Genomic DNA, 12,746 nt, shown 5'->3' with positions numbered 1-12,746 from the left:
GTTTAGATAGTCGTGTATCCAATATGGAGCAAAACATAACAGACATAAAAGGACAATTATCGGCCATCCTGTCACTGTTGCAGTATATGTGCAAGGTTTGCATTTACTATCATTTGATGTCTTTACATGTTTAGTTCTTACATGTTCGTGAACTCATCATTTTACTTTACTACGGTGAATGAGGAGACGACAAGGTCACCTATCCCATCTCAGGATCCCGATACCAATAATGTGACTACCTCTGACACTCTCATCCCCCTTGTAGAGCCTCAAAATACCACCACTTCACCTACTTCCATCCCCCCTCTAGAGCCCGATACCACCACAACATCACCAACTGACGTCAAACCTATAGAGGTCGACGTCCCACAAATAGAGCCCGACATGTCTGCCTTACTCACCATGCCACATACAAAGGCTGATATGTCTGGCATCCCAAAGGCCGATACTTCTGGGATTGTTACGACCATAGAAGGAGTTACACTGATAAGTAATTTATTGATCAGTAATCTTTGTTTATATTTTTATATTTCTTGATGAGTAACATTTTGTTATCTGTTTATGTTGGAATCTCAAAGAATTAGTCGTAAGAGGAAACCTGTTGATAAATATACACCTCCAGCTCAAGTAAAGAAGAAAAGTGTGGTTAAGTATCCTCTACCAGGTGTAGCTACGTCACTATCCAGAGCGATTTCCGCATACAACGTAGCATATGATGTTCCACACAATATCATTACAGAAATGATGGGTTGGATCTCGAACGAGAATACAGACAACGAGGTTTGAGAGAACTCCTTTAAACCTGTCTCTTATACACATCTAGATGTGTATAAGAGACAGTTCATGAGGCCTACGATACAGTTTAAAGCGACGATCCAATACTCCTTGGAGCATGAGGTTCCAGCTGCTATATTCAAGGAAATGGTGAACTGGATTGCCGATAAGAATACTCTTATACACATCTAGATGTGTATAAGAGACAGGTTCCACACAATATCATTACAGAAATGATGGGTTGGATCTCGAACGAGAATACAGACAACGAGGTTTGAGAGAACTCCTTTAAACCACTCGCCAAGCAATTCTTCAAGGAATTGATTTCCCCGAGTTCGTGGGTCGAGTGTGATGTAAGTTTTCTAGTCTTGACTTCTTTACATATTGGATATCTTGTACTCTTACTAACATAATAATTTTTTGTGCAGACCATAAATACTTATTTTATTTTTATGAAAGAAAAATTTTATACCATGGCCCAACATGTGCATGCACAAGTTCACCATCTTGCCATTTGGTGTAACAGTAAATTTGGATATTTCGTTTCTTAACTTCTCATTATATTTCGTTACTTAACTTCTCATTTTATTTGACAGAATCACCTTAATGGGCAGGGTAACAAATAAAGAATAAGACACTTCTAGAGGTTGCCCTAGCATGGGAGGATGAAGACACGTATAAGGACTACGTCACCGGTAAATTCGATGTCAAATGGGCAGATGTGGATTTCGTTTATATGGCGATGAATATCAGTGAGTACTGGATGGTCCTTGCAATGGACATTAACAGAGGCTACATATTCGTGTTCGATTCACTTTCGTCATACACACCAATGACAAAGCTGGTGAATTGGCTAAAGCCATTAACTGTCACAGTACCATCCCTACTTCACTAGTGAATATAGGATGAAGTTAGCTTGTCAATGGGCGAACACTCCTTATGTGTATAGAACATGTATTTTTTATTGTATTTTTTATGTATGTAAAAACATTTATTTTTTATGTATGTAAAACATATATAATTGAGCTACTGCTCTTTTCATTGTATCATTGTATCAATGGTATACATGTATAATTAAACATGTATTTTTTAATGTAAGTTCAAAGTTCAATATCATAATTTATCAGAACATATATAATTGAGCTACTGCTCTTTTTATTGTATCAATGGTATGTAGAACATTATATCAAAGTTCAAGGTTCAAAGTTCAAACGTTAAGAGAGTGAGATTTTGAGAGAGAGCGAGATTGAGAGGGAGATTTTGAGAGAGAGCGAGATTTTGAGAGAGAGAAAGATTGAGAGAGCCAGATTTTGAGAAAGAGCGAGATTGAGAGAGTATGAAGTTATTGTTTTTTGTTACAAGTATGAAGATTGAGAGAGTATGAAGATTGCTATTATAGAAATACTCCAGCTTGTTATTATTATTATTATTTTTTTTTTACAAGATGAAAGTATGAAGTATGAAAAAGTATGAAGTATGTTACAAGTATGAAAAAGTATGAAGTATGTTACAAGTATGTTACAAGTATTAAAAAGTATGAAGTATGTTACAAGTATGACGTATGAAAAACTGATCAATGGTATTTATAACAAATGAAATGTTACAGGTTAGTTATAAACTAAACCAAATGAGGGGTGTTTGTGTCACAGTCTCTGGCATTTTTAGTAGGTCGCACGGTTGTGAGTGGTTCGCTATAATATGGCGGTTATGCCCATAATTCCTACACCGACCACATTTCATTTGTCTGCGAAATTATCCTCTGGATGGTATTCTTCTCACTCTCTATCGTCCGACTTGTGCTACAAACTTCGGAGGAAGGATAGTCTTTTCTACATATCCAGGAGGTATCTTTTATTCAAATATGTGGCCAAATGGATTTATGGGCTCTGCATACGCAGTCATTAGAGAGTCTACTGTATAAAATCAACTGCAAAGACTCTAGATGGGTATATTTTGTTCCTTGGCAGCAACAATTGTATGCGAACACGGGATACCAAGTGAGTTGAATTCCTTACATGTGCATTTCTTCATGTGAAGATTGACAATATCGTCCAATCGATTATCTCGCACGTGGGCCCGATAACAATCAATAGGCTCAACCTGATATCGTCTGCCCTTATCGGTGTCACTTGCTAATCGGGTTTCACAGTAGTCAAAGTACAATGTCGTTAGAGATGTCCAGTAATTCCTCCATTCGTAGAACCACGATTGGAGCATTCCTCTAACATGTTCAATCAAGCATACTATGGGCAATAGTCGATACTCTTTAGTTAACGAATTGAAACACTCTACACTGTTGGATGTCTTGTTATTATATCTTCGTTCTATTTGGTAAACCCATGCCCACCTTTGAAGATTGATGTCTTCCAGATATTTCGTGATAGCATCGTCTTAAAAACTATGGAGTTCGTCCCATTTTGTCTAGAACTCTGTCATGTGAAATGCCCTTGCTACATCTCTAAATATCCCAACAACCATGTTATCCTTAAAGTTTGTAATAAGATTTTGTTCTATATGTCATGTGCACAATCCATGAAATGCCGTGGGAAAAAATGCACGAATAATATTGCTAATAAATACCATCCGATCAAACACAAACACCAGATTATCAAGTTCTCTGATACTGCATTTCAAGTTTGACATAAACCATTTCAATGATCGATCGGTTTCATTGTCCACTATTGTATATGCTGATGGGTATAATTGATTGTTCCTATCCATAGAAACCACGACCAACATGGTGCCTTTGTATTTTCCTTTCAAGTGCGACCCATCAACAATTATCACAGGCCGATAGCTTGTGAAACCTCTAATACAAGGCCCTAATGCCATAAACATATACTTGAAATGCACCTCATCTTCAAGTTCGATCTCAAAGACTGTACCTAGATTCTCTATTTTTAACGCTTCTCCATAAACATGTAGTATGAAGTATGAGTATTCTGGAGTAACTCTAGTGAGATCATACACGACTTTCCTTGCATGCCACGTTTTATCATAACTTATGTTCACACCAAAATCTCTCCTCATATCCTCAATGATATGACAATGTTTATAAATACGTCTTATTCTTGTGAACTTATCTTTAATGAGCTAACCAATAACCATAGTAGTTGCTTGTCTATGGTTGTGATTCAGAATTCCAATGGAACATGTGTGCGAACTACAGTACTTTGTGATCTTGAATATATCAAACCCTTCCATTTTTACTGCACGAAGGCTCCACCTACATGTCTCCCCAATACATTTCACAGTGAACAGAGATTTGGTTGACTTCCTGACCTTAAATTCAAAAATTTTTATTGATGGATAGAATAGATAATCTCATTTTCAAGTCCTTTTTGCTTAAAAATAGTTGATCAACTTCAAGGTCCTCTGTTCTAGATGAAGAGGTGTCAGGCATAATCAACTCTATCCTATGACTTGAAGACACAGATGGTGGAACCATTGAAGCTACTGTAGAACGACACATATCTCCATGATCACGATCCATTTCATTCAATCCTGTTGGTTGCTCATTCACATCCACTGAAGGACCACAACTTTGCTCTAGATGACCACAATCCATATAATCGAATCTAGATGGTATCTCATTACCAACAACTGAAGTACCGCCTAATTTTGAATTCAATCTTGCTGGATTAGTGCGGTCGTTGTCTAGTGATAATGTTGATGGTATAGTGGTTATAGACAATGGAATATCATCCTCTTTCCGACGAAACTGATATGATTCCTCGTATTGTCTGTCCATAGTCGTATCATCATAACTCACATTTCCAAACCCCATTCCAATATTTTCGTCCTGATTCGATTTCAACGTTACAACTAACTGAAGTCTACTAAGCTTTTCTCGCAAAAGAAGGAAGCGAACATCATCATCATTCCTTATGTATTATAGAGGGGCTTCAAATTCAAGCTTATATTTAACTTTCAATATAAGATCAAACTCTGAAAAACTGACATTTGTAACCCTATAAATGTGAGATTTACTTCATACTTCATTCAATATATAAGGCACAATGATTCCTGTTAACTGTCTCCCAATATACGAACTTTCATTCTCATCCCAATCACCTCCATATCGAATAAGTAGACATTTTTCTGTCATCCTACAAAGCAAGAGAACATTTGTCATTAAGTTGTACAAGCAATTGAAGTGTACTCTCGCTCTCAATGTCACTCTCTCTCTTAATCTCGCTCTCTCAATCTCACACTCTCTCAAAATCTAGCTCTCTCAATCTCGCTCTCTCTCGTAATCTCGCTCTCTCTCAAAATCTCGCTCTCTCTCATAATCTCGCTCTGTCATAATCTCGCTCTCTCTTAATCTCTCTCCCTCTTAATCTCTCTCCCTTTTACTCTCGCTCTCTCTTACTCTTGCTCCCTCTCTTACTCTTGCTCTCTCACTTACTCTTGCTCTTCTTACTCTCTCCCAATACAGAAGTTCGTAAGGCTACCTTTCCAAAAATAACACAGTAAAAATAATTAAACAAACTCAAAATAATGAAACACCTTTCTGAAAAACCTGTTCCGTTCTGAAAAAGCCTCGTCTTAGAAATCCTCATTCGAAAAATCTCCGTTCAACAAAACACTGTCGAAAACCAAAGAAGTAATCACCTTTGAAATAGAGTTTAGAGTTTAAAGAAATCACCATTGTATTATGTTTAGGTATTATTGATTTGATTTGAGGCTTCCGTCGTGAAAATTGTTAAATCATTCGTACACTGACGAGCTAGTGTAATTTCAACTATACATGTATTTTCTCAAATCATTTATGACATAAACTGGACAATCTCAATTTTTTATCTCAATTTGTAGAACATAATAGATTATTTTTCATATATTCTTTTCAAAAACTGTAATAATTCTAATTCTCTTCAATCTGTAAAACATACCACCAAAATACATTTCATATTGCTGATCAATTAATTAGTATATATATTGTATGTATATATATTGAATGTATGTATATATATTGAAAGTAATTATTCCAATTACTAATGAATTGGTATATTGTATGTATATATATTGAATCTTGCTAACTTAACATTATTATTTCACATATCATACACGGGATAACTTAACAGTTTATTTTTATATAATATGGATAGTATATCTGGAACTGAAATTATATAGGATAATTACCTTTCATTTGATTATGATGGTGAGAATGTGATGTAGTACAGTAACATTTTTTAGAAGATCACAAAAATAATATGAATCGAACGAACTTGTGGTCATTTCCAAAAAAAATCACAAAATATATGTTTTTTGGGGTTGAAATATTAGGTGGTCAGTCTAGTGGGTCCAAGCAAGTAAGCATGTACAATACTGTAGTCGTTTGTCTTCTGGTACAACTAGGAAGAGGTCTTTTTTTTGTATGTCTGTGCCAATGATATCAACCAGGTCACATCTATCATCCTCACTGAGCCCATCAATACCAAATATGGCCTGAACTACCTCTTTCCGACATCTAAATTCCATCTCATATTTCTCTGCTTGCCATGCAACAAGTCTACCCATGTGCGCTGACTGCATATCAGCAGTTGATCACATGACGTTGATCATTTCATTCTTGAATGTAAGTCGTTTTCTCTTTCTCCCTCTGGATTGCTCCGTTGATACGCTCACTCTACTGGTTGAATTATCTGGTACACCTGCTCTCCTCGTGGACATATCTCCTTGATCTTCTTCCATTGCATCCTCAGGCGGTTGGGTTTATTCATTGTCAGGGGTAGGGTATTCTTGTGACCTTAGCCAAATCTCGTCTTCCATTTCTCGGAACAAATTTGACGCCATCACTACTGGGGGCTCGCAATAATTCCTGTTTGCCCTATTCTTCCCAAATACACTTGATAGTTCATCGTAATGGGGGAATGACTTGTTCTACAACCCCTTTGCGTTAGGATGACTCTGCATTCATATATGGAAGCAATATTAGGAATTATACAAATAAAAAGGTTTGGTATACACTGTTTACTATTTTAACAAACTTACTCGAACCTAGAAGTCGAAGATCTCCCTATCCACCTGAACACACTCGAACTCTTCGTTCCATCCGAACCCTGATTGACTTAACATCTCTGTTACTGACGAATATTGTTTCTTCAGACTTCTAATCTTGAAAATCAGGAAACTTCTCCTCATTATTCGCTCCAAGTGTTGTATATATACTGGTCGGAAGGTCCCATTTTCAGACTTCCAACCGGACTCCACCAAAGAGATTAGGGCATTCACCCAACATCCTCGGCTTTTGTCCATGTGTGTTTCGATCTTTTTCTATCACCTGCCATTCTAATTCATCCATGTATACATCGTAAAGACATTATTCAAAATTAAACAGCTTCGTGTGACATGTTATAAAATAAAAAACTGAAATCATAAATTGAAATAGTCAAATTGAAAATGTTCACGACATGAATGAAGCACGGGAATATTGTTCAACAAGTAGATAAGATGTTCAAATATGTTTTCCTTCAGAAAAATTAATCATGATCTTTGCCATTGGAAAAATATTTTGGTAACCAAATCATCTCTAAATTGGGTCCATTCGTCCGAGGTTTCAATAAATTCAATATTTTCTCCCTCCGTAATAGTAAAAGTAGAATTCTCGTCCAGCGAATCATCAAGTGAAGCACCAATGCCCATCTCCCTTGTGATTAAGTTGTGAATCAGGCAACACGCAGTTATTGTTCAACATTGAACTTGTACCGGGTAGAAGGATTTGCCCCTAAGAATTGCCCATCAGTCCTTCAAGAGCCCGAATACTCGCTCGATAACATTTTTTGTCCATAAATGCTTCATGTTGAAAAATTCTCTCGATGTTGTTGGTGTGTTGCCCACACCACGCCAGTCTGAGAGATGATATCGTTCCCCTCTATACGGAGCCAAAAATCCTTCAGCATTAGAGTAGCCAGCATCTCACGTCTCCGTCTATCAAAACAACCGGAAATTTTTCAAAAAAGGTTGGCATACAGTGTACAAAAAGTTTGCGCTTAGTAACCTGTACCATTTTGGGATTGTAATACACATCTATTAATGGAGTAACTGAAGGTTGCTTATGTACATGAGTGATTTTTATACCCTTTGAAACCCTCAATCCATGCAGTCGTGCAATTGCATCCCTCAGGATCCTAGAGTCAGCGGCCGAGCCCTCCCAACTTGGCATAATAAAGATGAATTCTCCGTTATGGTCACATACCGCAAGAACATTTATGGTGATTTTTCCCTTTCTTGTCCTGTATCGTGGTTGATCTATGGCATTGAAATTCACTTTCACGTACGTGCCGTCCAATGCACCCAGACAATTCTGTTGAAATTGTTTAATCATGATAATTCAAGAAGATGTTAGCACAATTTATTTCAGATACATTAATAGAACAGTACTAGAACTTTTTCCTACCTTAAACCATTTCCATCGCCCGTCAGTACGTGCACTTATAACTGGTTCGGAGGTTTTCAACAACACTGTGTCTAGTTGTATGACTACCCTAATGATTGCATTGAAATATCTCGAAACCTTCTCGCCAGACCTCGAAAAATGTGTTCGTACTACTTTATTCTTCACATGATGAGCAAGAATGTGTAGGAACATTGGCACCATCTCTTCAATACCAACACCTCTACCTAGCTCCAAACATCATGTCATTCTAATCACGTTGCATAAAATTATAAACATCCTTCTATCCATCCGAATACTCTCATGAAATGCCAAGTCACTCTCGTAAATGAGGCAAAAGAACGTCGATTGCCGAATGTAGTGTCTAATGTTCGTTGGTTGTTGTTCTATCCTTCTATTATTGTTAAGCAGCGTTGCCAAAGTGAAGAATAATTGTCTTTGAGACTTGGTAATACTTGTTATGTTTTTAAACAACTCCTAAAAGGTCTCCATCTTATTAGGGTAATGGGGGAAGTATGTAGATCCTGAAAGGATGAATTACGCTTAGAATTAGTGATTTGGATTTACTTAGAAAATGTCAAGTGTTGACAACCTAGTACATCATTCATATCCGACTATCCCGAGCCAAGCATACATTACGATCATCCCAAAAGTGGAGCCTATTACAGTTGCAATAATTGTACTCATTGTCCAAAAAAGAGCCAAATAATTTATTTATTACTTTTTCCCTTTTCTTTAGCATAATTATTTTTAGATGAATAAAATAAATAATGTTGATTGGAAAATAAACAGTGAGAAAATGTGGGAAAATGTTCAAATTATAATTCTGGTACTATGTTGATCCAAACCAAACGTATTATTGATCCAAACAAAACTTATGATTCAAATTAATTCATTTGATAAATCAAGACTTAAATTGATACAACTTAATTTAACAATATAAAACAATATTTTTCATAATAACCTTTTGTTATAATAATCTTCTTGAAGAAAAAAAAAGGAAAAAAAAATGTAGTACAATATTCTCACAAGGGAGAAAATGTGGGAAAATGTCCAACATACAAGTCAAAAAATACATAACCATAATACATAAAGGTATGTTCCCCAATAAGTACAAGAAAGAGTAGACAGTAACTAAATATTCCCTAACAAGTACAAGAAAGAGTAGATAGTAATGAAGAGCATTCCAAACTAAAAACTTACGAACCTCAAACTAGTATCGAAAGGTATGTTCGATTAGTTTGGGTCCTACACGGAAGAAAAGAAATGTAGTTAGACAATAGTATATATTAATACGGTGGAAGTAGTAATAAAATATACGACTTCATACCTTTGTTTATGTTCGGAGTAAGTGAAGGTCGAGACAGCCCACATTGGGGCAGAATAATCGGTTCTAACAAAAACAAAAACAAGAAAATTGTTAGCGATAGATTTTACTTTGATTATAAGGGGAGAAAGAAGCATACCTTATATGGATGAAATAAGTTGAAGTTTGAGGTGGAAGAAGGAAACAAAGTATATTGCAACAACCAGACAACACATACTAGAATGTAAAACGGATTTAAGAGAAAGTTGAAATAAAAAGGAAGTATAGGGACTTACCAACACACTTTACCAAAGGAGTTTGTGGAGAAGTCTCAACAAAATATGAGGACAAATTGGGATATAAATAGAGAATACAATAAGTTTGGTTGGTGAAGAAGGTTAGGAAAACTTAAGTGCACCTAACCTCAATAAATCTAAACAGTAATTACAGTACCCACATTAAAGACAGTGAGGTGAAAAATAAATACACCCATATTAAAGACATCCAGGTCAAAAATAAATAGCCAATATTTATTTGGTGGTTGACCTAAAAATGGACATAAATACAACATATTATCTCACATATGGAAGGACATAATAATACAGATTAAAGGCCTCAAGATTTGAAGAAGCTATTTCATTGGAACAAATCCAAATCCAAACAAAGAAAATAAACAATTTCAACATTTCTAAAATTGAAGTGAAATTTAAAAGTACAAAAGTTAGAATTGAAAATAGATTGAAAGGAAATAAAACTAAAAAAAATTGAAAGGAAATAAAACTAAAACAGAAAACATACTCTAAAGATTAGGAAAAATAGATTCAAAGGAAATTAAAAAAAAAATCATTCAAAAACAGAGATGCATGCCCTTTTTTAAGTCAACAAATCATAAAGAAATAAAATTAAAACAGAAATCAAAATCAAATATGAGACTTGGAACAAATCATCATCGACCTTCATTGAAAAAAAATAGAAAACAAACTTGTTGTTGGGGTGGAATGTCCCCCTACCAAGCTTCAATAACACGGTCAGCATCCCCTACCAGAAATTAACTCATCGTCCAATTCTGATGGAAAAGCATAAGAAAAATGGCAAGGAAATGACACATGCTTTAAAATTGGAGCGGCAAGAGGAAATCTAGATGAAAAAAAAAAGGTATGGAAAACAGTTAGGAATCAAAGATGGATTGTAAAGGGAAACAACAGTGGATAGTAATTGTAAGAGGAAAAAAAATTATATAGGAGTAAACCCTAGGTAGTCACAAATATGCAAGATAAATCATAACACTCTGGAATCAAAAAAGCAAACATGCAAGAAAGAATATCAAACATTCAATGAAGGAACAGTGGACAATAATTGTAAGATTAAAAAAAATTATAGGAGTAAACCCTAGGTAGTCACAAACATGCAAGATAAATTAGAACATTCCAGAATTGAAAAATCAAACCTGCAAGAAAGAATAGCAAATATGTAATGAATAATATGGCATGACGAAATCAAGAGAACAATGTATAAATATTCAATGTTGAACAAAGAAATCGAAAAAGAAAATTAGATTTGAACAGAAAAGAAAAACTAGATCTACTATAAAATCGTCCAAGAAAATAGTTAGTTCTACCAAGAAAATAGTTCGATCTATTGAAACATCGTTAGATTCGCAAGAAAATCATTCGTATGTAACCAATGTAAGAAGAAATGAAAGAAGTCTGAGAGGAATAGATATACGAAGAAATTTAAAAAAATGAAAAAAAGCATACGGAGAAACCAAAGCAGAGAAACAAAGAGATGAAGAGAAATACAACCCATTCCAGTCGGAGGGAATATGGAGAGACGAATGAAAAAGACAAACGAAACGGTGAAAGAAGGGAGAAGATGAGAAGAGAGAGAGATGATTAATTACGCGTGACGGGAAGAGAGAGAGGGGGCAGAATAATTAAAACCTGCAAGATTGGGGCGTGAAATGAGGGGGAAAACAGGGGGTAAACGAGGAGGTAAGACGGTGGGATAAAAAACCCACCATTTTTCCTAAAACGTCCATCAAACCCCGGGTGGGCTTTTTAAGCCCACCCAACCCAACCCTATCCACCCATCAAACAACCCCTTAAATCCAATTCCTAATTGGATTTTAATTAAATATTTATATATATTTCTTTTTTCTTTTTAAATTTAAATTCCTTCAGGAATTCTAAATCTCCAAATTTATTTTAGTTAAAAAAAATGTCTTCATCAAATTATTCAAATTCTAAATATAAATTCACCAATCGAATTAAATCCAAATAAAATCTAACTCTTCCAAATCCTTCGATTAATTTAGAACAATCATTAGCACCTTGTCATACTAATTTAAAATTGAATTATTTAAACACACAACTCAATGTTGCCTCAACTCTATAATATAATTCAAGAAAATTGAATAAAATTTCCCTGAAAATTTAGGTTGTTACATGTGCTGACATCTTTCCTCCCTATCTCCCTTACACTTCTTCCTTCTTCCCCCTTTCTCTTGCTCGCTCTTGCAGCCACCATCTAACAAATCATCATCTATTTTGACAATTGTTCACACTCGCGCTTCAGGCTACCAACAACCATTCATCACATATTTCAACAAATACTTGCGCCCCTGCTTCTAACCACCTTCCAACTATTTATTACAAGTGTGAGGATTTGCTCTGCTTCGTCCAATGTTTAAAGAGGAGAAAGAGAAACAAGAGCATTAAGATCCAAGGGTGAAGTGCAAGTGAGAGGGATGAAGAAAGTATCTTTGCGTGATCTAAGTGCTCTGTGATGTTAGGAAAAGTTTACTTTTCATCGTTTTTCAAAATCAAGTCATTTGACATTAGCACAACTAAATTTGGGTCATCCATACAAAATATATTTTTTAGGATCATCTTAATTTTGCATCTAATGCTATTTTCTTCTATCACTATCAAAACAGACTAAAATCATATGGAGTCAAGTAGTTTGCTATTGAAAATTTTTCCTTGCTCATTTTTTTAAAAAAATTAGAACATTCACGTAAAGGATTATTTGTATCACACATGATCTCTATTATCACAAAATGACCTTCGAGACTCTCTTAGGAATTTCTACCCCTATCAATTTATGGTGAGAGAGGGGGAGTCAAGGAGTCTCCTACATCTTTATATGTTCATTTTGATGAAATTCATGCTAATTTTAGCAAAACATTATGTCATTGGCATATAGATGTTGGAGATTATGCCCTAAATCTCGTGGTTTGTAATGTATAAACAAATTCATTTATTTTAATAA

The sequence above is a fragment of the Benincasa hispida genome, chromosome 6 (assembly GCF_009727055.1).
Source record: "Benincasa hispida cultivar B227 chromosome 6, ASM972705v1, whole genome shotgun sequence".
Classification (NCBI taxonomy): Eukaryota; Viridiplantae; Streptophyta; class Magnoliopsida; order Cucurbitales; family Cucurbitaceae; genus Benincasa; species Benincasa hispida.
The sequence above is the reverse complement of the archived record's forward strand: the minus strand, read 5'-3'. Positions refer to the sequence as shown.